Below are 21,587 nucleotides of genomic sequence, written 5' to 3'. Positions count from 1 at the left end.
AAGAATGGTAATTCTAGAACACTTAATTGTGCTCAAACTGGTACATGGACCAAGAGGCAGTTATGGGAACAGAACAAGGGAATACTGCATGATTCAAAACCAGCAAGGGTGTGTCAGGCTTGTGTCCTCTTACTATATTTATTTAATCTGTGTGCTGAGCCAAGAACCTGAGAAGCTGGATTATATGAGGAAGAACTTGGCATCTGGATTAGAGAAAGGCTTGTGGGACAACTTTCAATTGCAGATGACACAACTTTGCTTGCTACAAGTGAAAACCGAGGATTGCAGCCTTCAATATGGATGACAGCTCAATGTAAAGAACACCAAAATCTCCACATCTGGGCTGATAGGTAACATCATGATAAACAGAGAACAGATTGAAGTTGTCAAGGATTTCATCTTGCTTGGATCCATAATCAACACTTATGGAAATGTTAGATCTCTCTGGAGCTAGATATATACCTCGGTCCTTGGCTCTGTGTGAGAAAGAATTCATGCCGAAGCCTGGTTTATGATCCAAGTGAGTTTTCTGAGAGTTAGAAGTTTCGGGTTTACATGGCACCCGAGGGGCTCCTCCGAGCGTACAGCTTGTCTGGAAACTGCTCGGCATCACGCAAAAGTGTTTCTCGACTCTGGGCTCCTGCCTTTTCAAGGATTCTATGGGGAGGCGTGGTGGACGACCCCTGATCGACCCCATTGGCTGAATTGAATTTACCTAGGTGGGCCAATCCAGGTTCAGCGCCCACCCATGCCTACCGGCAGGAAACCTGAACCTCTGAGCATGTGCAGTGTGCCACTCCTTTGTTTCCGTAGCTTGGCCCTCTGGGCATGCGTTAACGGACATCCCCCAGCCCTACGCTAGCCTAGTTAACAGAAACAGTAATCAAGAAATCAAATTGTGTATTGCATGGGTCAAATCTGCTGTGTAAGATGTCTTTCAAGTGTTGATGAGCAAGGATTATACTTTGAAGATTAAGGTATCTTAAACCCAAGCTCTGGTATTTTCAATTGCCTCATAAGCATGTGAAAGTTGGACATTGAATAAGGAAGACTGAAGAATTGATGCTTTTGAATTGCGGTGCTGCAAAGAACATTGAAAGTACCATGGACGGCCAAAAGAACCAACAAATCTGTCTTGGAAGAAGTGCAGAAACAAGGATGATGAAACTTCCTTTCTGGTACTTTAGACATGTTATCAGGAGAGACCAGTTCCTGCGAAGGACATCCTGCTTGGTAATGTAGAAGGGTAGTGAAAAAGAGGAAGACCCTTGATGAGATGGATAGACACAGTGGCTGCAACAATGGGTTCAAAGATGGAGCAGATTCAGGCAGGGTTTCTTTGTTGTTGTTGCCATGCGTCCAAGTGACTTGACAGCCCCTGGCAACAGCACATTGTTTGGCTGGATCATGATCCGAGGGTGTAGGTTCAGTGCCAAGGCTGAAGAGTGTCAAAAGGTACCCACTACTTTGGGGAAGCATACAAGGCTGCACAGAGACCTCGTTGAATATGGCCGTTTCAGTAAAAGTGGAAAAACACGTGGAAGGAATGCTGGAACAGGAGCTCCGAACCTGCATGCGGAAACGAGATGGGGTGGGGGGGGATCCCAAGGGAGCAGTGGCGGAGAGCAGGCACCCTACTCTTGCAGTACACCTGAACAAGAGAAGAGAGATGGGGGGAAAGGGCTTGGCCTTCCTATGGCTGGCTTTTATCCCTACTGGCTGGGGAGGCATGGTTGAGTGTATCTTACTGGTTGAGTTTAACGCACCCTGTGATGTTTATATTGCTGACGCCTTGCATTGTGTGTGGGGCCGGATGGACTTCCATCTAGGCCTAGGTGACTTGTGTCTGAGCATGCTCAGTTTGGGTTTTCCCATAGGTGTCTAATTAGAGTGCCTGATTTCTTTCCAACTCCTTTATTGTGGCAAGGCCGGCTAATTTTCCCTAGAGCAGGCATGCGGGAGATAACCCCGCTTTTCCCTAGTCAGGCACCTTCCATAGTGTTCTCCATGGTTGGTTTTTACTCTTGTGTATCGGCCCTGGCTTGCTATGCTGTCTCCTTTATTGTACCATAATTAATAGAAAGGGCAAGAGATTTTAAATTTCATATATTTATTTATTTTAACTTGATCACTGCAAAATTACTAAATGGATTTCACTGACCTAGGAATAATTAAATTAAAATTTCTGCTAGTAAGCAAAAATGGGACACAAAAATGGACATCGAGTTCGTTCATTTATGAAAAAATGATGAATATTACAGTTTTATTCTCCCTTAACCACAGGGGAAAGACGAGGCTGTCTGTTCCTCTAAGGCAGTGGTTCTCAATCAATGGGCCACAATGCCTTTGGGGGTCGAATGACCCTTTCACAGGGATCGCCCAATTCATAACAGTAGCAAAATTGCAGTTATGAAGTAGAAACGAAAATAATTTTATGGTTTGAGGGTCACCACAACATGAGGAACTGTATTAAAAGGTCACAGCATTAGGAAGATTGAGAACCACTGCTCTAAGGATTTATAGTCTTGGCAACCCATAAGGGATGGTTCTACTCTGTCCTATAAAATTGTTGAGTTAGAATTGACTGGATGGAAGTGGTTTGGGTGGGTTTAGTAGTCCACACGGTCTATGTACCATAGTTTACTTATCTATTTATCTGTTGATGTGCTAGTTTAGGCCAATTCCATCTTTTTGCTATTGTGAGTAATGCTGAATGTAAGTGTCCTTTATATCTCTTGGTGCCACGACTCTTGTTTCTCTACCATATGGACCTAGTAATTGGATCGGTGGATGATGTGATCTCTCTATTTCTAACATTTTACAGAAACATCATTTCCCACAGTGCTTGCTCCACTGACAACCCCACCAGTAGTATATGAGAGTTTCAATCTCACCTCACCCTTGCCAACGTGTGTTGTTTTTGCTTTATTTTGATCCTTGTTATTCACGCTATGGTGGGGTTATATCTCTTTGTTTTGATTTGCATCTCCCTAATAGCTAATAAAAAGGGGCCCTGGTGGCAATGCCAGGTAAGTGTTGGCCTGCTAAGGAGAAGGTTGGCAGTTCAAACCACCAGCTGCTATGTGGGAGAAAGATGAGACTTTCTGCTACTATGAAGATTTACAGACCCCAAAATTTGAGGGAGCAATTCAGTTCTGCCCTGTGGGGTCACTATGAGCAGGGATCCACTCGATGGCACTGGATTTGATTGTTATGGCTGATGACTAATGATTGTTCACTTGTTCATGGGTTTATTGATCATCTGAATATCTTTGTTGAGCAAGTGTCTATTTGTGTTCTTTGCCCATTTAAGAAATTGGATTCTTTGACATTTTGTTATGGTGTTTTTTAAGTTTTAATATAAACCCTAGAGATGAATCCCTGGTTGGATGGGTCAATTTCAATTTCCCCCCATAGTGTGTTTGTTCTCATTTTACTCCTTTTGGAGACGTCTTTGGTTGATCAGAAGAGTTTAATTCTTAGGAAGCCCATTTATCTAGTTCATCTTCTGCTGTTTGTGCATTTTTAGTTATGTTTTACATTTTATTTATGTTCTTAGTGTTGTTCACATTTTCTTCCATGATCTTTACAGGTTTTTGGTTCATATTGCATTAGTTGGATTTTTTTGTTTTAGTTTTTTATATATAGTGTACATTATTGATCCTGTTTCATTTTTCTAAAGGTAAACAACCAATTTTGCCTGCACTATTTATTAGAGAAGATCTTTCACCTATGTATTGGACTTTGGCCATTTGTTAAGATCAACTCTTCATAGGTGGATGGGTTTACTTCTGTGTCTGTCATCATTTCAGTACCAGGCTCTTTGACTACTGTGGCTGTGTAATAGGTTTGGGGACTCAGTAGTCTGAGGTTTCCTACTTTGTTCCCCTTACTCAATAATGCATTACTTATCCAGGACCTCTTATCTTTCTGCATAGAGTTGGCAATTATTTTTTCATCTTATTAAAGCATTCTGTTAGAATCTGGATCTATGTTACATTATATATATGAATTGCTTTGGGTCCTGTTGACATTTTCAGAATGTTAAGTCTTCCAATCTATAAGCATGGCATGTTTGGCATTTATGTAGGTTTCTGTCTTAGAAGGGGCTTTCTGGAGAAGGAAATACATATATGTGTATATACAAAGAGGCTTATCTCAAAGAAATTGCTCATACAGTTGTAGAAGAAAGCAAATTCCAAGTCTGTGGCTCACATGTCAGGCTGGAGACTTCTGAGTCACACAACTGCAGGGGCTGATGAATCTAAGATCCTCTGGTAATATGGCTAAAAAGCGAGTGAATCCAAGGTTCATAGGTAAGATGGCAGGCTGTTGATGCCACCAAGGATTGTCAGGCAATACAGTCGGCTGCTGACTCAAGTTCAAAGAACCAGAGTTCAGATAATGAGCCAGCAAGGTCATGTCATATGGATATCGCTGGTTGTTAGTTAGCCTTCCTCTAATCCTGATGCCATGTTCTTCTTCATGCAGTCCATTTCTCAGGTTATTTGCTAGGCATACAGATCTAATAATTATGGTGGAAGGATACAACTGTAATGACTACCTTTCTTGATTTTTTAAATACCTTTATTGATTTTAAACCATGTATCTCTCTTTCTGTTAGAATGATAGCCTCTTGATCCATGCATTGGTTCTGCCTAAGCACAATTTAGTGTTCTGGAATTTCCATTCTTCTCAAGGCTATCTATAGTTGGTTATATCCACAGTCAAACATCTTTGCATAGTTAATCAAGCACAAGTAAATCTTTTTCTGGTATTTCTTGCTATGAGTCAAGATCCATCTTATGGCAGCAGTGATGTCCTTTGTTCCTTGGCCTCTTCTGAATCTGGCTTGAATTTCTGGTAGTTTCCTGTCAATGTACTTCTGCAACTGCTGCTGAATGATCTTCAGCAAAACTTTACTTGTTTGTGATATGCATGATATTGTTATATCATTTCTGCCTGCTGTTGGGTCACCTTTTTTTGGAATTAGTATAAATATGGATCTCTTCTAGTTGGTTGGCCAGGTAATTGTCTCCCATATTTCTTGGCATAGACTTGTGAGTGCTTCCAATGCTTCATCAGCATGTTGAGACATTTCAATCGATATTCTGTTCATTCCTGGAGCTTCTTTTTTTGTGGCTAATACCTTCAGCGCAGCTTGGAGTTCTTCATTAGTGCTTTAGTTATTGATCATATGCTACCTATAGAGATGGTTATATGTTGACTAGTTGTTTTTTGATATAGTGACTGTGAGTATTCCTCTAATCTTCTTTGATGCTTCCTGGATTGTACAGTATTTTGCCCAGAAGTCACTGCCATCGAATCAATTTTGATTCATAGCAGCTCTCTAGGACAGAGTAGAACTGCCTTTGTGTGTTTCTGAGATTATAAGTCTTTACGCAAGTAGGCAGGCTTATTTTTCTCCCACAGATTTTGCCCATGGAGTATTTTAATATTGAAACCCAAGGCTTCATTTTTTCATTATCTCCCCCAGCTTAACATAGACTGTGTGTGTGTTCTGTAATCTTGAGATGTGTCTCCTGCAGGTAGCAGATCGAGGGGTTGTGTTTTCTAAGCCAGTCTGTTAGTCTGTCTCTTAAGGCCTGAGCTCATTCCATTGATATTCAGGGTTATTACATCTATCTGGGGACTCTGTGATGTCATTTCATCCCTCTTGTGTTGGGTGTTTTCCTACCTTCATTTCTTTTTCGTGGACCGATTGGGTGTGTTCTTTTTTTTATTTTCTAATAAAATTTCATTGCACATTTCATTATGATATTTTATTTTGTCTTCTTTTTCTTACCCCTGAAGTTTTCTGTTCAAGTCTTTTACTTCATCCTTTCTTCCATTTTCTCTAGCTATTCCATGATCAAGAGAAAGTTTCAGAGTTTCCTATGATATCCACTTTGGTCTTTTCCTTCCCCCACTCTCTTTAAATGACCTTTTGCTCTCTTCATGTTCTTGATGTCACCCCACAGCTCATCACACTTGTTATCAGTGATTAATGCAGCAAGTCAGTTCTTGACAGGAGTGTTAGGTCGGGTTGACTAGAGAAACAAATCCAGTACACTCACATATGTGTAAGAAAGAGATTTATATCAAGAAATAGCCATATATCCAGAGAGCATCCCAGCCCAGTCCAACTCAAGTCCATAAATCCAATACTAGTCCATAGATCCCTCTTCAGACGTATGCAGTCACATGCAATGATGCAGAATGCAGGAAGATCATAGGCAGAGTCATGTGGATCCAAGGTTGCTGGAAATAGTGCAGGGCACTGGCAACCCTCAGGATGGCCACCAGAGTCCCAGCAAGCAGGGAGGAGGAGTCACAGAGAGGGGGCTCCTAGGGTCTTCTTTATGAGAAGTCCACACCCTCAAGGGGACAGCACCAGGCTGTGACCTGAGTGACAGGTTTGCCTCCACCCCTACCCAGGAGTCTATGGTTGACATAAAAAGCATATAACCACCACACATGTTCTTGAAATTCAGGAACCCTGGTGTATAGTGGTTATGATTTGGGCCGTGATCTGAATGGTCAGAACCAGGGCTTTCCACTCAAGTAAACAGTTACAGCCTCGGAAACCCACAGGAGGTCACTAATAGTATTGACTCAATGGCAGTGAGTTTGGTTTTTGTAATCAAGGTTATATTGGCTCTCATAAGCCTGTTTTAATTTTCTTCAGCTTCAACCTGAACCTATATTTGAGCAGTTGATGGTATGCTCTACAGTCAACCCCTGGCCTTGTTTTAGCAGATGATATTGAGCTTCTCCATCGTCTCTTCCCATAGATGTGGTCAATTTGATTTCTGTGTATTCCACCTGAAGAAGTCCTTGTGTATAGAAGTCATTTATGTTGTTGAAAAAAGGTATTTGAGATGAATAAGTCATTGTTCTCGCCAAATTCTATCATACAATCTCCAACAGTGTTTTTATCACCAAGGCTATATTTTCCAACTACCATTCCTTCTTTGTTTCCAATTTTTGCATTCCAATCACCAATATTTATCAGTGTATCTCGATTGCACTTGTTCATTGTGTCATATATTGTTAGTCCAGGTTGACTACAGAACCAAATCCAGGGACACTCATATGTGCGTAAGAGAAAGTTTTATATCAAAGAGGAATTGTATATTGAGAACACATCCCAGCCCAGTCTGGATCTAGTCCATACATCTGACCTTAGCCCAGATGTCTGACACTAGCCACCCCTAGACCTATTTATCACATTGACATGAAATAATGTATCTACCACATAGATTTTTGGATATGTTATTGAATTCCCTTAGCTAGCATGTTGACTTTTTTTGATCTACATATCGCCTGCACATAGCACCGTTCTTTTTTTTCTTTTTTCTTTTACAGATATGTAAGCATTTTATTATTATTTTTAATCGTTTTATTAGGGGCTCATACAACTCATCACAATCCATACACACATCAATTGTGTAAAGCACATTTGTACATTCATTGCCCTCATCATTCTCAAAACATTCATTCTCCACTTAAGCCCTTGGCATCAGGTCCTCATTTTTCCCCTCCCTCCCTGCTCCCCCTTCCCTCATGAGCCCTTGATAATTTATAAATTACTATTATTTTGTCATATCTTGCCCTATCCGGCGTCTCCCTTCACCCACTTTTCTGTTGTCCGTTCCCCAGGGAGGAGGTCACATGTAGATCCTTGTAATTTGTTCCCCCTTTCCAAACCACTCTCCCTCTACCCTCCCAGTATCGCCACTCACACCACTGGTTCTGAAGGGATAATCTTCCCTGGATTTCCTGCATTTCCAGTTCCTATCTGTACCAGTGCACATCCTCTGGTCTAGCCAGACTTGCAAGGTAAAGTCGAGACATGGAAAGGGGAGCGGGGGGGAAACATTTAGGAACTAGATGAAAGTTCTATTTTTCATCGTTGCTACATCGCATCGTTCTTCACATACTCTGTCTTCCTGCTCCAGTGTTTCAAGAATTCCTCCATCAGGAGAGCTTCCTCTTCAAATTTACTTCTCTGAAAACACATCTCAAACACTCTATGACATTTTTTTATTAATTGATACACTGACTTAAAATATAGACCAATGGTCTGTGCTCAAATTGCATTGTAATTATGTGATAACTCCTACAAAAGAACTAATTGTGTGGGACTATTCACAGATACACTCTGGATAAATGAACAAGGTGAACAGGCAGGACTGCCAAGACAGCATCACTTAAGACCCAATTATTTTATAATCAATACTTGTTAGAAAATGAAAATTGACATTATTTACAATCATACCATCATGCATGGAGGCCAAATATTGCAGGCATATGGGTACAATGTGACCATAAGAAATATTTTCCTACTTCCCAAATAGTTTTATATTTTAGGTATAAAAGTCAGTCACCAGAGACAATGTGTTCTTCTTTTTTAAAAATAGTTTTACTGGCATGTACTTCACAGTTAATACAATTTAGTCATTCAGTCATGTTAAGAAGATTTGTGCAATCATCACCACAATCAATTTCAGAGCACTTTCTTCTCATACTCGTTGTAGCTCAAATTTGTTCTGAACAAGGAGAATTAAAGCCCATTAAAGTCTCTTAGATCTTTCAGGATCTGCTCATTTGTAGTCAGGAGCAGAAATTGGAATCATATGATACAGTCACATGGGATGTCGCAGCTGCATCTGCTACCCCATTTCTTGAAGTCACATGGAGTGGATCCGAGCAGGGTCACCCAGAGGAGAACGTTCTGGGTGGAGGAGGTCCTGTCCTCAGGCATTTCCTTTTCTCCAGGGCCAGTTTTTGTGGCCCAAGCCCCTGTCGCTGGAACATCCCAGTTCTGCGTCTCTCTCCCTCTGCCAGCCGCGGCCCTCTCCCACACCATTTGTTCGTGCTGCTTTCCTGCCTGTGTGACAAGCCTTTATGCACTTTAACCCACGCGTTATATCGCCATCTCCACTTGCTAATCTAGTTAATGGAGGCCACTTCAATCCACAGCAGAGGGACGCCAGGCTGTGGCTGCTTCTTGGGCCAAGGAAGTTGGGTCCCTGCCAGGCAGTGAGAACCAAGAATGTTCATCGTGCTGACCTTGGGTTTATTTGTTTGTTTTCTGTAGCAAGAGACCTTGACTTCATTAACCACTAATAAAAAAGATTTGGTTTTTGACCAATCGATATTTGTTGGCTGCTGTAAAATAAATTGCCTTTTAATGATCCCATTGCCCAGAGAGAGTATATCCTTGCCTTCATGGCACTGTCAGGTAAACATTGGACTGCTAACTGCAAGGTCTGAAGTTCAAACCCACCAGTCACTGCCGGTGAGAGAGAGGAAGTCATCTGCTCTTGAAGGATCGACAGTACAAAAACCTGAAATAGGTTTGTTAGGAGTGGATTTTGTTTAATTTGTATGACATTCAATGAATTTTGAAATGCATTCCGGAGACACTACAATGTAAAATAGCTCATAGCTTCCAAACCCAGTACCAAACCCACGGATGATAAGCTGATTCTAACTCCTCGAGATCTTATGGAACAGAGTAGGGCTGCCTTAGGGTTTCCCAAGCTGCAACTCTTTTATGGAAGCAGAATGTCACAGTTCTCTCCTCTGGGGGGATTGGTGGGTTTGAACCACGGACTTTTTGGTTGGCTGGCTGCAGAGTGCTTTAACTAGGGCTCCTTAAACTTGGAGGTTTACAAATGATTAAAATGCTGCTTGTTGCTTTCTAAAGAGTCTCTGAGTAATTTCCCTGTTCATAGGCACGTCTCCTCAAAGGCAAAGATGAATTGCTCTTTAGCGTCTCCCTTTCTCAGCTAGCCAGGGGCTGCTCAGCAGGTTCTGACTGGTCACAAAGCCACTGTTGATGTTCCGCTCCGTCTAATCCTCTTTCACAGGGGTAGCCCGATTCATAACAGTAGCAAAATGACAGTGATGAAGTAGCAACAAAAATAATTTTATGGTTGGGGTCACCACTGCTTGAGGAACTGTATGAAAGGGTCACGGCATGAGGAAGGTGGAGAACCACTGGGGTAGAAGATCTGGATTCTGGTTCTACTCCATCCATCTAGTGTCACTGGAGCCTGGTTCCCCATTTCTGCAAGGCTGGTTCTCGTGTAAGTTTGCCACAGGGGTGGGAGCTAGTTCCACCTCCCAGTGCCATTGTGGGAATTAAAGCTGTTCAGGCACTTGAAAGGTCTGCGTACACTGTTCAGGGCTCAGATCTTTTCAGTTGCTTCCGCTGAAGCAACTCAGACCTGAACTGAGAACAGCTGTTTCAAAGAATGCGCAGATGTACCGTGTGAAGCAGAGACTATTCGATTCTCTTTGGAAAGATGTTTCCTTTGTGGTTAAAGGGGTAGAAACTTTGGCTCTATGCAGGTAGATTTAACAGAGAAAGCACCTGCTTGAGTTTGTTAGACTGGATTTGGGTTTGAGGTTTTTCCTAGTTTAAGTTTGGGTTTTTAAATTAGATTATTTTAATGTATGAAAATCACTGCCATTCATATTTGTTGATATGTAAATCTATATTTTCATATTCCAATGTAATTGTTGATTTCTCTTTGTTTATATTCATTAGGCTGTTGGATGGGAAAGAAGAGGAAGCATTGACAGTATATAGATTAGACAAGTTTTTGTATCATATCTAGTGTCTCACCAAGAAATACATAGTAATTTAAGTCTGCCATGAATCTGTTAAAGGAGCCCTGTTGGCAGATGGGGTATGGTGTATGGGACTCCTAACCACTAGGTGAGCTGTTCAAATCCACCAACTGTCTTAAAAGAGAAAGATGGGGTTGTCTGCTTCTGTAAAGATTTAAAGTCTAGGAATCCCTATACAGGGTCGCTGTGAGCCTGAGTAGATTTGGGTTGAATTGTCTTTACTTGAAGACTATAATATGCTGTTTGAAGCTTTCCTTTATGCTTTATTAGGCATTGTGGATGCATAGGAGTGCTGTTAGATAATATTGAGACCAGCTCTTATCTCACGGTATGTGGGGGGAGGTCAGATGCGCAGGCATTCCCTCCCCTGAGGGAATCTGCTGCCAGACTGCTGTCTCATCCCACAGCAGGGCTGGGCCTGCTCCCTGCTGCTGGGGACAATGGCCTACTTCTCTCTGAAGCTTTGGGACCATTAGCTTGGTTCCTCTAGGTGGGGTTTACACCCTACTGATAATGTTCCTATGGAGACCCAGAGACCACCCTCTCATTGCTGTGTAACCTATAGTGCAGCCCCTTCCTGTGACGTATGTCTTTACCTGTAATTAGTGGGCTGGATTGCCCCCAGAAGGTATATAGGTGTGAGCCAGCACTATAGAGCTCTCTCTGACTCTCTGACTCTCTCTGACCCTGAGCTCCTTGCTGCTCACTCCCTGGTCACTCCCCTCTCCCTTGTTCCCTTCCCCTCCTTCCCTTCCCCCTCTCCACGTGGACCACCAAGCAGGGCTGAGGTGAGCAATGTTGCTATGTATCATGCCTGACTGTATTATTGTATTATCTCTCATGCTCTTGATGACTTTAATATAATGCTTATATATCTCAACCGTACAATTGTGCATTACTGAACCCAGAAGTAGTATTACTGAACCAGTGAGTTCAAGCAGCGGGTGGGGGCTGGTTCCCTCACCCTCCGTCCTAGCAATTTTATTTAATACAACGGTACAATGGGTCTGAGAGAGGTACGATCTGCAATGAGAAAAAGTATACCGTATATACCCAAATATAAGCCAACCCGAATATCAGCTGAGGCACCTAATTTTACCACAGAAGCTGCAGTAAAAATGTGCTGAAAAACTCGGCTTATACATGAGTATATACAGTATACAAAAGATGACAGGACAGGTGAAGTTGAGGTGCAGGGGCCCCTGAAGCACAGATGCCTCAGAGCTCAGAGTTCTGTAAGGGGCAGGCTTATATAGTCTTTAGGTCACATTAGGCAGCACGCTCCTGCCAGGATTACACAAAAGGCAATCGACAGTTCTTAGGCATACAAAGAAGTCTTAGCTCCTTAGTCCAGGCTGTTCAAAGACAGAGGGGAGGATGTGACTTGGGAAAATGAAGAAACTGATAAGTTTGCAGGGGCGGCTTTCTGCAGCTTTTGCCAGCAAATAGGAGGCAAAGTGTCTGCGTTATCTCAAGCAGAGAGACAGGATAACAACTGCTTCAACCAGCTCCCCCGGATGAGCTGTCAGCATCCAAGACCTTGGGCTGTGGAATGTGGTGGTCCTGTCCTGACTGTCTAAGGAAAAAGCAGCATTTCCCCTATAGGTGCTGTGGTTGTTATACAATCATTGTCAATTTGAGAGGATCAAGAGTGAAGATTATATAACTAGCCTGTCAATCAGGTTATAGCCAAAGAGGCCTCTGTGTGGGCATGGCCTTCTCCTGAGGACTCTGGGAACTCCTGTCTTCCTCATTTGGAGGTGCTAAGGAGATAAACAGCTTGCTGGAGGTGGGACACACATTCACTCCCTGGGAGACATTGCAGCTGACAAGACACATGGAACTATGCAGTACCCTGATCTGGAAAAGCCATGTGGAAACCCCTGCCAGTGTTGAGATGCTTACTACGCCACTGGATCCACAAGACTTCCCATCCACTGGCCTGTGATCTTCCTGTATTCAATGTCATTGCCTGTGTTTTATGAGTGTGAAGAGGAATTTATAGATTGGTATAGACCTATGGGCTAATATCGGACTTATGGACTTGGCTGGATGTTTTCTTAATGTAGTTACTCGTTATAAAAAGCTCTTTCTTATACACATTTGTATGTTTATGAATTTGTTTCTCTAGGCTGCCCAGACTAACACAGGTGCCAATGGTGCTTTAGTGATAGAGTTTGTTCCTTCTATGTGAAAGACCTGCATTTGATTTCTGGCCAATGCACCTCAACATAACCCACACTTGCATTCATTGATTCATTGGATTTGAATCAACAAATATCAATAAATATGCTATTTAGCTTGTCCCATTTAACCTTTACAATAATCCTGGGAGGAGGGTATTGTAATTTTCTCCATGTTGCAAATGAAGAGGTGGGGACATCAGAAGCTAGATAATCCACTAAGCTCATGCAGCTTGTAATGGTGAGTGTTCGGTTCAAATGTAGACACTGGAGGCTAGAGTGGGCTGCTTGTAACTCTCAACACTTAGGATGGTACAGCAGGAAGTGTGAACCCAAACTTATGAATTACTGTGTGCGCTGAAGAAGATGGGGAAGAAGATACCAGGGATTTCATACTTAATCAGAGCAATTGCTGCAAGTGTTTGTAGTTACTTCCCTGGAAAGGATGCTCAGGGAGAGAAGTTAACCCAATAGATCCAGGGCTCAATGGTGGAGGCCATTAGCAATAGTAGAAGAGCCCATTCAAAATAGGAAACCTTATGAGAGGAACATATTACTAATATCAGGTGCAAGGAAGCTTTTGCTGAACATCGCTCAACAACGGTAGCAGCAGTCCATTGACAAGGAGCTCCAGAAACTCGAGCCAGAGTCAGAAGAGGACGTAGCATCAAGGATGCCCTTGCTGATGTCAGATCTTGGCTGAAAGCAGAGAATACCAGGAAGACGTGCCTTTTTGTTTTATTGACTATGCATAGACATTTGACCAGATCAGAAGAATCTATAGATCACATTGAGAAGAATGGAAGTTCCCAAACACTTCCTTTTTGCTCAAGCAGGACCTGTACATGGACCAAGAATGCTGAATGGTTTCAAATGAGGGAGGGGCAGCATCAGGGCTGTATCCTTTCACCATATTGGTTCAGTCTGCATGCTGAGCAGATAATCCAAAAAAGTTGGGCTATATGAAGAAGAACGTGACATCAGATTTGAAGGAAGGCTCATTAAAAACCTGAAATATGCAGATAACACAATCTTTCTTATTGAAATCAAGGAGGACTTGAAACAGTTGTTGATGAAGTTCAAGGACTGCAACCATCAGTATGAACTGCAGCTCATTATGAAGAAAACCCAAATACTCACAACAGGACCCGTAGGTAGCATCATGATAAATGGAGAAAAGATGGAACATTTCCAGGAGTTCATCTTGCTTTGAAGCCACAATCAATGCTCATTGAAGCAGCAGTCAAGAAATCAAACTCTGTATTGCATTGGGCAAATCTGCTGCACAAGACCTCTTTAAAGTGTTGAAGGGCAAGGGTGTCACTTTAAGGATTAAGGTGTGGCTGACTCAAGCCATGGTATATATTTTTTCAAATAAATCATTTTACTGGGGGCTCTTACAGATCTTATAACAATCTATACATCAATTGTAACAAGCACCTTTGTACATATATTGCCATCATCATTTTCAGAACATTTTCTTTTTAAAAAAATCATTTTATTAGGGGCTCATACAACTCTTATCACAATCCATCAATTGTGTAAAGTGCATTTGTACATTCATTGCCCGCATCATTCTCAAAACAGTTCCTCTCCACTTAAGCCCCTGGCATTAGGTCCTCATTTTCCCCCTCCCTCCCCACTCCCCCCTCCGTTATGAGCCCTTGCTAGTTTATAAATTGTTATTTTGTCATATCTTGCCCCAGCCATGGTATTTTCAATGGCCTCATATACATGTGAAAGTTGGACAATCAATAGGAACACTAAAGTAAAAGGGATGCACTTAAATTATGATTTGAGCGAAGAATATTGAAAATATCACAGACTCCCAGAAGAACAAACAAATGAGTCTTGGAAAAAGCACAGCCCGAATGAGCCGTAGAAGTGAGGAGGGCCAGATGTGGCACATAGTCCGGTCAGGTTATCCGGAGAGAACCGACCCTGGAGAAGGATCTCATGCTTGGTAAAGTGGAGGGTCACCTACAAAGAAGAAGGCTGCCAAGGAGATGGATTGACACCGTGGCTTCACCAATGGGCTCAAACATAGTAACACTTGGGTGACTGTCCCAGGACTGTGGAGTGTTTCCTTCTCCTGCACATAAGTTGGAACCAACTTGATAGAACCTAACACACGAACAACATAGGAGTGCAGTCAGAAGTGGAGCTTAACGAGCCTGAGCCTGAAGTCATTAATGGGGGTAATAAAATGAACAGTGTTTAAAGCTGAACTCTATCGAGACAATGTATGCGTGCATGCATGCCAAAGTGTCTACTAAAAACGCTTAAGATGAAAATGAGCAGGAGCTGCGTGGAGAGAGGCTGGTGGGGAGAGCGTCGCTGAAAAGGAGAAGATGGGACAGACTATTTGAGGGAAAGCAACTCTCAAAGGGAATTTGCCTTGTAGATATATGAGATTGTTTTCTTCCCTGCTCTGCAAGAAATGCTCATGAACCAGGTCTGCTCTCTGGAGTCAGTAAGGCTTTGTGGGAGGTAAAGGTTGAGCCTGATCTTAAAAGGTGGTCAGATGGGCAAAGAAGGTTTGGTTACTTTGAGGGTACATTTGGCTGACCTTGCTTATTATTCCCTTTGCTTTGAGGCTCAAAAAGGTACTGCATAGTGAGAGTGTTCTATTTTCCACTCCGACGCCATATAGGACCGAATAAGGGAACAATTGATTTGGTGTCTGGTTTTGCACGGGAACAGTACTCCCTGTTCACATCAGTTGTGATAAGTCATTTCCCCTTTTCAGTCTGCCCCTTTCAGAATGGGTTTTAGCTCACTGCTTTAAAAATCACTCACACAATGTTAACTATTTGGTATATTACTTAAATATAACTAATGAAGATGTTAACATCAACATCAGTGACATTCATGCAATGAAAACAGTCTCTTGCATTTCTGGAATCTTTAGTATGAAGTAAATATGACTTAGTTTTCTCCTGAGAGAAAAAAGCTACTCTTGTCCATAACCAAGTTTTTCAGTCTTTAAAGCTGTGGCAAACTTGTATGACGTGATCTCTAGCTTCATTGCTGTCACCAAGGTCATGTTTTCCAACTACCGTTCCTTCCTCTTTATTTCCAACTTTGCATTCCAATCACCAATTACTACCAATGCATCTTGATTGCATGTTTGATCAATTTCCTACTGGTAGAATTGCTGGTAGAATTCTTCAATTTCTTCATCACTAACTTTTGTGGTTGGTGCATAAAGTTGAATTATAATTGTCTTGATTGGATTTCCTATCACAGACAGCATTGTACTTTATGAATGGTTTTGCAATGTCCCTTTTGACGATGCACGTCACACCATTCCTCTCTAAGGTAGAAGTGCAAGCAGCACTGAACGCATTAGCCAAAACCCCCCAGGCTCCAGGAATCGATGGAATGCCAATTGAAATGTTTCAGCAAGCTGATGAAGCACTGGGAGTGCTCACTTGTCTAGGCCAGGAAATTTGGAAGAGAGCTACTTGGCCAATTGACTGGAAGAGATCAGTATTTGCACCCATTCCAAAGAAAGGTGACCCAACAGAATGCTCACACTATCGAATGATATCATTGATATCGCACACAAGGAAATGTTTTTGCTGAAGATCATCCAACAGCGGTTGCAGCAGGACATTGACAGGGAACTGCCAGAGGTTCAGGCTGGATTCAGAAGAGGATGTGGAACAAGGTCTGTCGTTGCTGATGTCAGATGGATCTGTTAGGTAGGTTAGCAAAGGACTGGGAATGTCTGTTAAAGCATGCCCAGAGGGCCAAGCTAGGGAAACAAAGGAGTGGCACACTGCACATGCTCAGGGTTCCTGCCCCGGTAGGCAGGGGTGGGCGTGAACCTGAATTGGCTCACCTAGCCAGGTAAATTCAATTCAGCCAATGGGGTCAATCAGGGGGTCTTCCACCACGCCTCCCTCTGGAATCCTTGAAAAGGCAGAGGGAGAGTGAGAGCGAACTTTGGCGCAGAGAGCTTTGGCAGGACTTTGGGACACTTTTGCGTGAAACCGAGCAGCTTCCAACCAGGCTGCATGTTCGGAAGGAGCCCCATGGGTGCCGGGTAAACCTGAAACTTCTTCTAACTTTCATAAAACTCACTTGGATCACGAGCCAGGCTTCGGTGTGAATTCTTTCTCGCGCGGAGCCAAGGACCGAGGTATAGCTAGCTACGGAGAGATCTAACATAAGTGGTGCTGCGTGACTCGGATATATAAGACGGCGTGTAGCTGGAAAGGAAGCCAGGCTGAACTGCTCCGGCAACATCTGGGAGGTGGATGGCTCCCTGAAGCGACTCAGGGGGGCACTCGTAATGCATTGCCACAGCCCCATCCCTTTGTGTCCGTCTTCTTGCCTATTCTTGCTGGTGTTCGAGATTTTATGTCTGCCTCTATGTTTGCCTTTACAGGAGTTTGCATGCATTCCCCAGGCTGGATTTCTGGGAGGAGACTGTGACGATTTCTGCAGGCTGGGAGGATTGTGATTCCCAAAACCTTTTCGCATCTCAATTGCCTGTTTTGTGCTCTGGCCAGCTGGATGGTTGGGCGCACCTGTGTACACTCTGTCAGTTCCTTTAGGACTCTGGCTCCGGTGGCTGGCCTCATGCTGGCTGTCCTCTAGGCCGCAAGCTGCTACTATTTTCCGAACCACATGAGTCATGTGAGTCGCCATGCCCTGGCAGCATGGCGCCACCTGGTGTCCGCCATATTGGCTGCGGGGCAATGGAACATGTGACCTGGCCAAGATGGCGCCCACCACTCCAACCACGTGGAGGGGCGGTGCCTAGGTAGCTAGCTGGTTGCTTAGGCCCAGGAGCTAGCCCTTGCTCTAGTCCCGGGAGCCGAAGGCTTCCCTTTTCCCCTCTATTCCCTTTAGCTTTCTCCTGGTTTTTCAAACAAGCTGCTTTAGTGTTCTGCCAGTGTGGGTTTGTTCTTGCTACTGGCTGGTTTTCCGTTGCCCAGGCCCAGGCCAAAGGCATTCGGAAGCCAAGCCAGAGTAACTGTTAACCTTCACCTTTCAGTGATGCTGCCTCCGGCACTTTCTGGGACAGCCCTTAATACAACTCCACCGCCAAGATGTTCCAGCCAGAATTTCCGATTCCTTTAAAGATTCCTTGAGCTGCCGGATAGACGTCCCTTCCCTTCAGAGGTTTGAGAGTTTGCTCCTGCCAGCAGGCATCTCTGAAGGCCATGAGGCCACACCACACAGTGGCCCCCCTAGCATGTTGTCTATAAAATGGTTGGACCAAAATGTCGGCTGCAGCGACTGGTCTTTGACCCCCTTCCTCAGCAGAGGCATTGCCTGAAGCCTCAGACTGTCGGCACTCCAGACGTGTGCGCTGAGCCGCGGTTATTAACCTTGAGGCATCAAGCTCTCAATAGCCTTCCTTTTTTAAAGTGTTTTAAAGTGTTTCCTCCCTACACCCTCCCAGTATCGCCACTGGTTCTGAAGGGATCATCTGTCCTGGATTCCCTGTGTTTCCAGTTCCCATCTGTACCAATGTACATCGTCAGGTCTAGCCAGATTTGTAAGGTAGAATTGCGATCATGATAGTGGGGGGGAGGAAGCATTTAAGAACTAGAGGAAAGTTATATGTTTCATCTTTGCTACACTGCACCCTGACTGGCTTGTCTCCTTCCCGTGGGTGAATATGAGCAAGAACCAATGATGCTGAAGGAAGAAGTTCAAACTGCACTGAACACATTAGCCAAAAACAGGGTTCCAGGAATTGATGGAATACCCATTGAAATGTTTCAGAAAGCTGAAGGAGCACTGGAAGCACTCACTCACCAATGCCAGTAAATTTGGAAGAGAGCTACTTGGCAAATTGACTGGAAGAGATAGATATTTGTGCCCATTCCAAAGATAGGTGACCCAACAGAATGCTCAAATTATAGAATATCATTGATATCACGCTCAAGTAAAAAAATTTTTTTTAACATTTACAAGTAAAATTTTGATGAAGATCATGCAACAATGGTAGCAGAAGGACATTGACAAGTAACTGTCAGAACATGTGGGGCAAGGCATGAAGAGCAATTTTGAAAGATTTTACAATACCAAACTGCAGTGCAAGCTGTGCCTAGTGGGAAAATGCATGCCTGTGTTATTAAAACATAAAGATCTAACATCAGTAGCCTAAACTCCTCCCTTAGAAAGGTAGATGAAGAAAATCAACTTAATCCTAAAGGAGGAGGAAGTAAAATTATATTTTAAAAGCAGGGCAAAAATCAGTGAAGTCGAAGGCTGGAAAACAATACAGGGAAATCAGTAAAATGAAAGGCAGTTATTTTTCCCCCTTAATCTTCAAAATATGCTTATTGAATCAATTTATTTATTATTTTTGTTTTTTTAGGTTAGTATGATGTTCAGGGTTTTTTTAAGATCATTTTATTGGGGTCTTTTTCAGCTCTTGTAACAATCCATGTGCCAATTGTACCAAACATATTTGTACATATGTTGCCATCATTATTTTCTAAGCACTCCTATTCTATTTGTGCCCTTGGTACCAGCCCCTCTTTTTACCTTCCTTCTCCCTTCCCACTCTTGTGATCACTTGATAAATTATAAAGTATTATGAATTTCATATCTTACACTGACCACTGTCTCGCTTCCCCCGTGGTTTCTTCTCCCCTCCTCTCCCCACCTTCCCCCTGCCCTCCTGGTGTCACTACTCCTGTTTCTGCCCATGAGGGGTTTATCAGACTTGGATTCTATGTGTCCTGAGCTCTTATCTATACCTGTGTGCATGCTCCGGCCTAGCCCACAGTGAGAGGCAGGATTGTGGTCATGATAACAGGGAGTGAGGAAGCCCCAAGGAACCAGAGGGATATTTTGTGTTTCATTGGTGCTATGCTTCACTCTGGTTGACTCATACCTCCTTGGGACCCTTCTGTGAGGGGATGTCCCATTATCTACAGATGGGTTTGGGGTCTCTGTTCTGATCCCCCTCGTTCTTAACAATATGTTTGTTTGTTTTGGGTCTTCTGATTGTTTGTTTGTTTTGGGTCTTCTGATGCTCGCTACCTGATCTCATCAACACTTTAAGATCACACAGGCTGGTGTGCTTCTTCCGTGTGGGCATGTTGCTTCTTTACTATATGGGTACTTGTTTAACTTCAAGATTTCAAGACCCTAGATACTATGTCTTTTGATAGCTGAGCACCATCAGCTTTGCTTGTGCACCATTTTGTTTTCAGTGATTGTGCTGGGATGGTAAACATCACAAAATGCCAGATTATTAGAACAAAGTGTTCTTGCTTTGAGGGAGGGCTTAAGCAGAGGCCCAAAGTCCGTCTACTTCCTCAATGTATTGCTGTCTACTTCCTCAATGTATTGCCAGTACCTCTGCCAATACCTCTATTTTTATGAATTAATATATTTACATAAGTGCTGCACACCTATGTTTATACCTCTATCCATAGCTTTGCTTCCTAGATCTTTCCTTTGTTTCCTTTTGCCTTCCTCCTGCCCCACCATCACACTCTCCCTTCTTCAAAGTCAGATACTTTTTAAAGAGCAAATGACCCTTGTTGTTATGTTATTGCTAGGTGCCTTGCAATGGGTTCCAACTTATGACTTTAGGTAGTTATCAGGAACAAAACACTGCCTGGTCTTGTGTTATTCTCTTAATTCTTAAGTTTGAGTCCATTGTTGCAATGTTCATGATAATCATGGGGATGCAATTGTTGACTATTATAAATCAGACAGGTTCTACAAGTCTTAGGATAGTCTTGGGATATCTCTTTTGATTAATCAGATAACAGGAATTAGATTTTCAGCTACTAGCAATCAGATAAGTCGAATAAGAGAGGAATTTACGATGTCAAAGCACTTTTGTTTGATGTCATAATTCTTCTCAGAGTTATCTGGTAGACCCTTCCAGAGACATCTGTATCCCACATATCTGTCTCTGAGAAATACAGAAAGTCATAAAATTCAAAAGAAACAGGTGAGGAGCAGGGAAAACGGTGTAAGTTAGGCTAACTTCAGTAAGTTAGGCTACCTCATTTAATGAAAACACAATAATATATAATTTTTAAATGCAGACATCGACAAAAGACTGTCCAAAGTATATACAAAACTGACAATTTAATACTGCAAAAGAGTAACAGCTCAATGTTCAAAGAGGCAAAATTCTTGAACTGATGTGTGTTACTCTGGGTTGACTTGAGAAACAAATCCAGGGACACATATATGTATAAGAAAGAGCTTTACACAAATTGAAATACCTAGGGATATACCTGACTAAGAAAATGAAAGATCTGTATGAGGAAAATTATAAAACACTACTTCAAGAAATCAAGAGTGACCTCAACAAATGGAAGAATATCCCATGCTCGTGGATTGGCAGACTCAATATAGTAAAGATATCAGTTCTGCCCAAGGCACTATATAAGTTCAATGCTATCCCAATACAAATACCACCATCTTTCTTCAAAGAATTGGAAAAACAGATTACCAACTTCATATGGAGGGGGAAGAAGTCCAGAATTAGCAGAGAACTCCTCAAGAAGGACAAAATGGGAGGGCTTCCGCTACTTGACTTTAGCATGTACTATACGGCCACAGTAATCAAAACAATGTGGTATTGGATAATGACAGATACTCAGACCAATGGAAAAGAGCTGAAGACCCAGAAATAAAAACATCAGCATACAGGCAACTGATCTTTGATAAGGGCCCAAAAATATTAAATGGGAAGCAGATGCCATTTTCAATAAATGGTACTGGAAAAAATGGATATCTACCTACAGAAAAATGAAGCAAGAC

Source organism: Echinops telfairi, unplaced genomic scaffold (assembly GCF_000313985.2).
Source record: "Echinops telfairi isolate 266 unplaced genomic scaffold, ASM31398v2 ScPeMD7_1957;HRSCAF=2489, whole genome shotgun sequence".
NCBI lineage: Eukaryota > Metazoa > Chordata > Mammalia > Afrosoricida > Tenrecidae > Echinops > Echinops telfairi.
Note: the sequence above shows the minus strand (reverse complement) of the source record.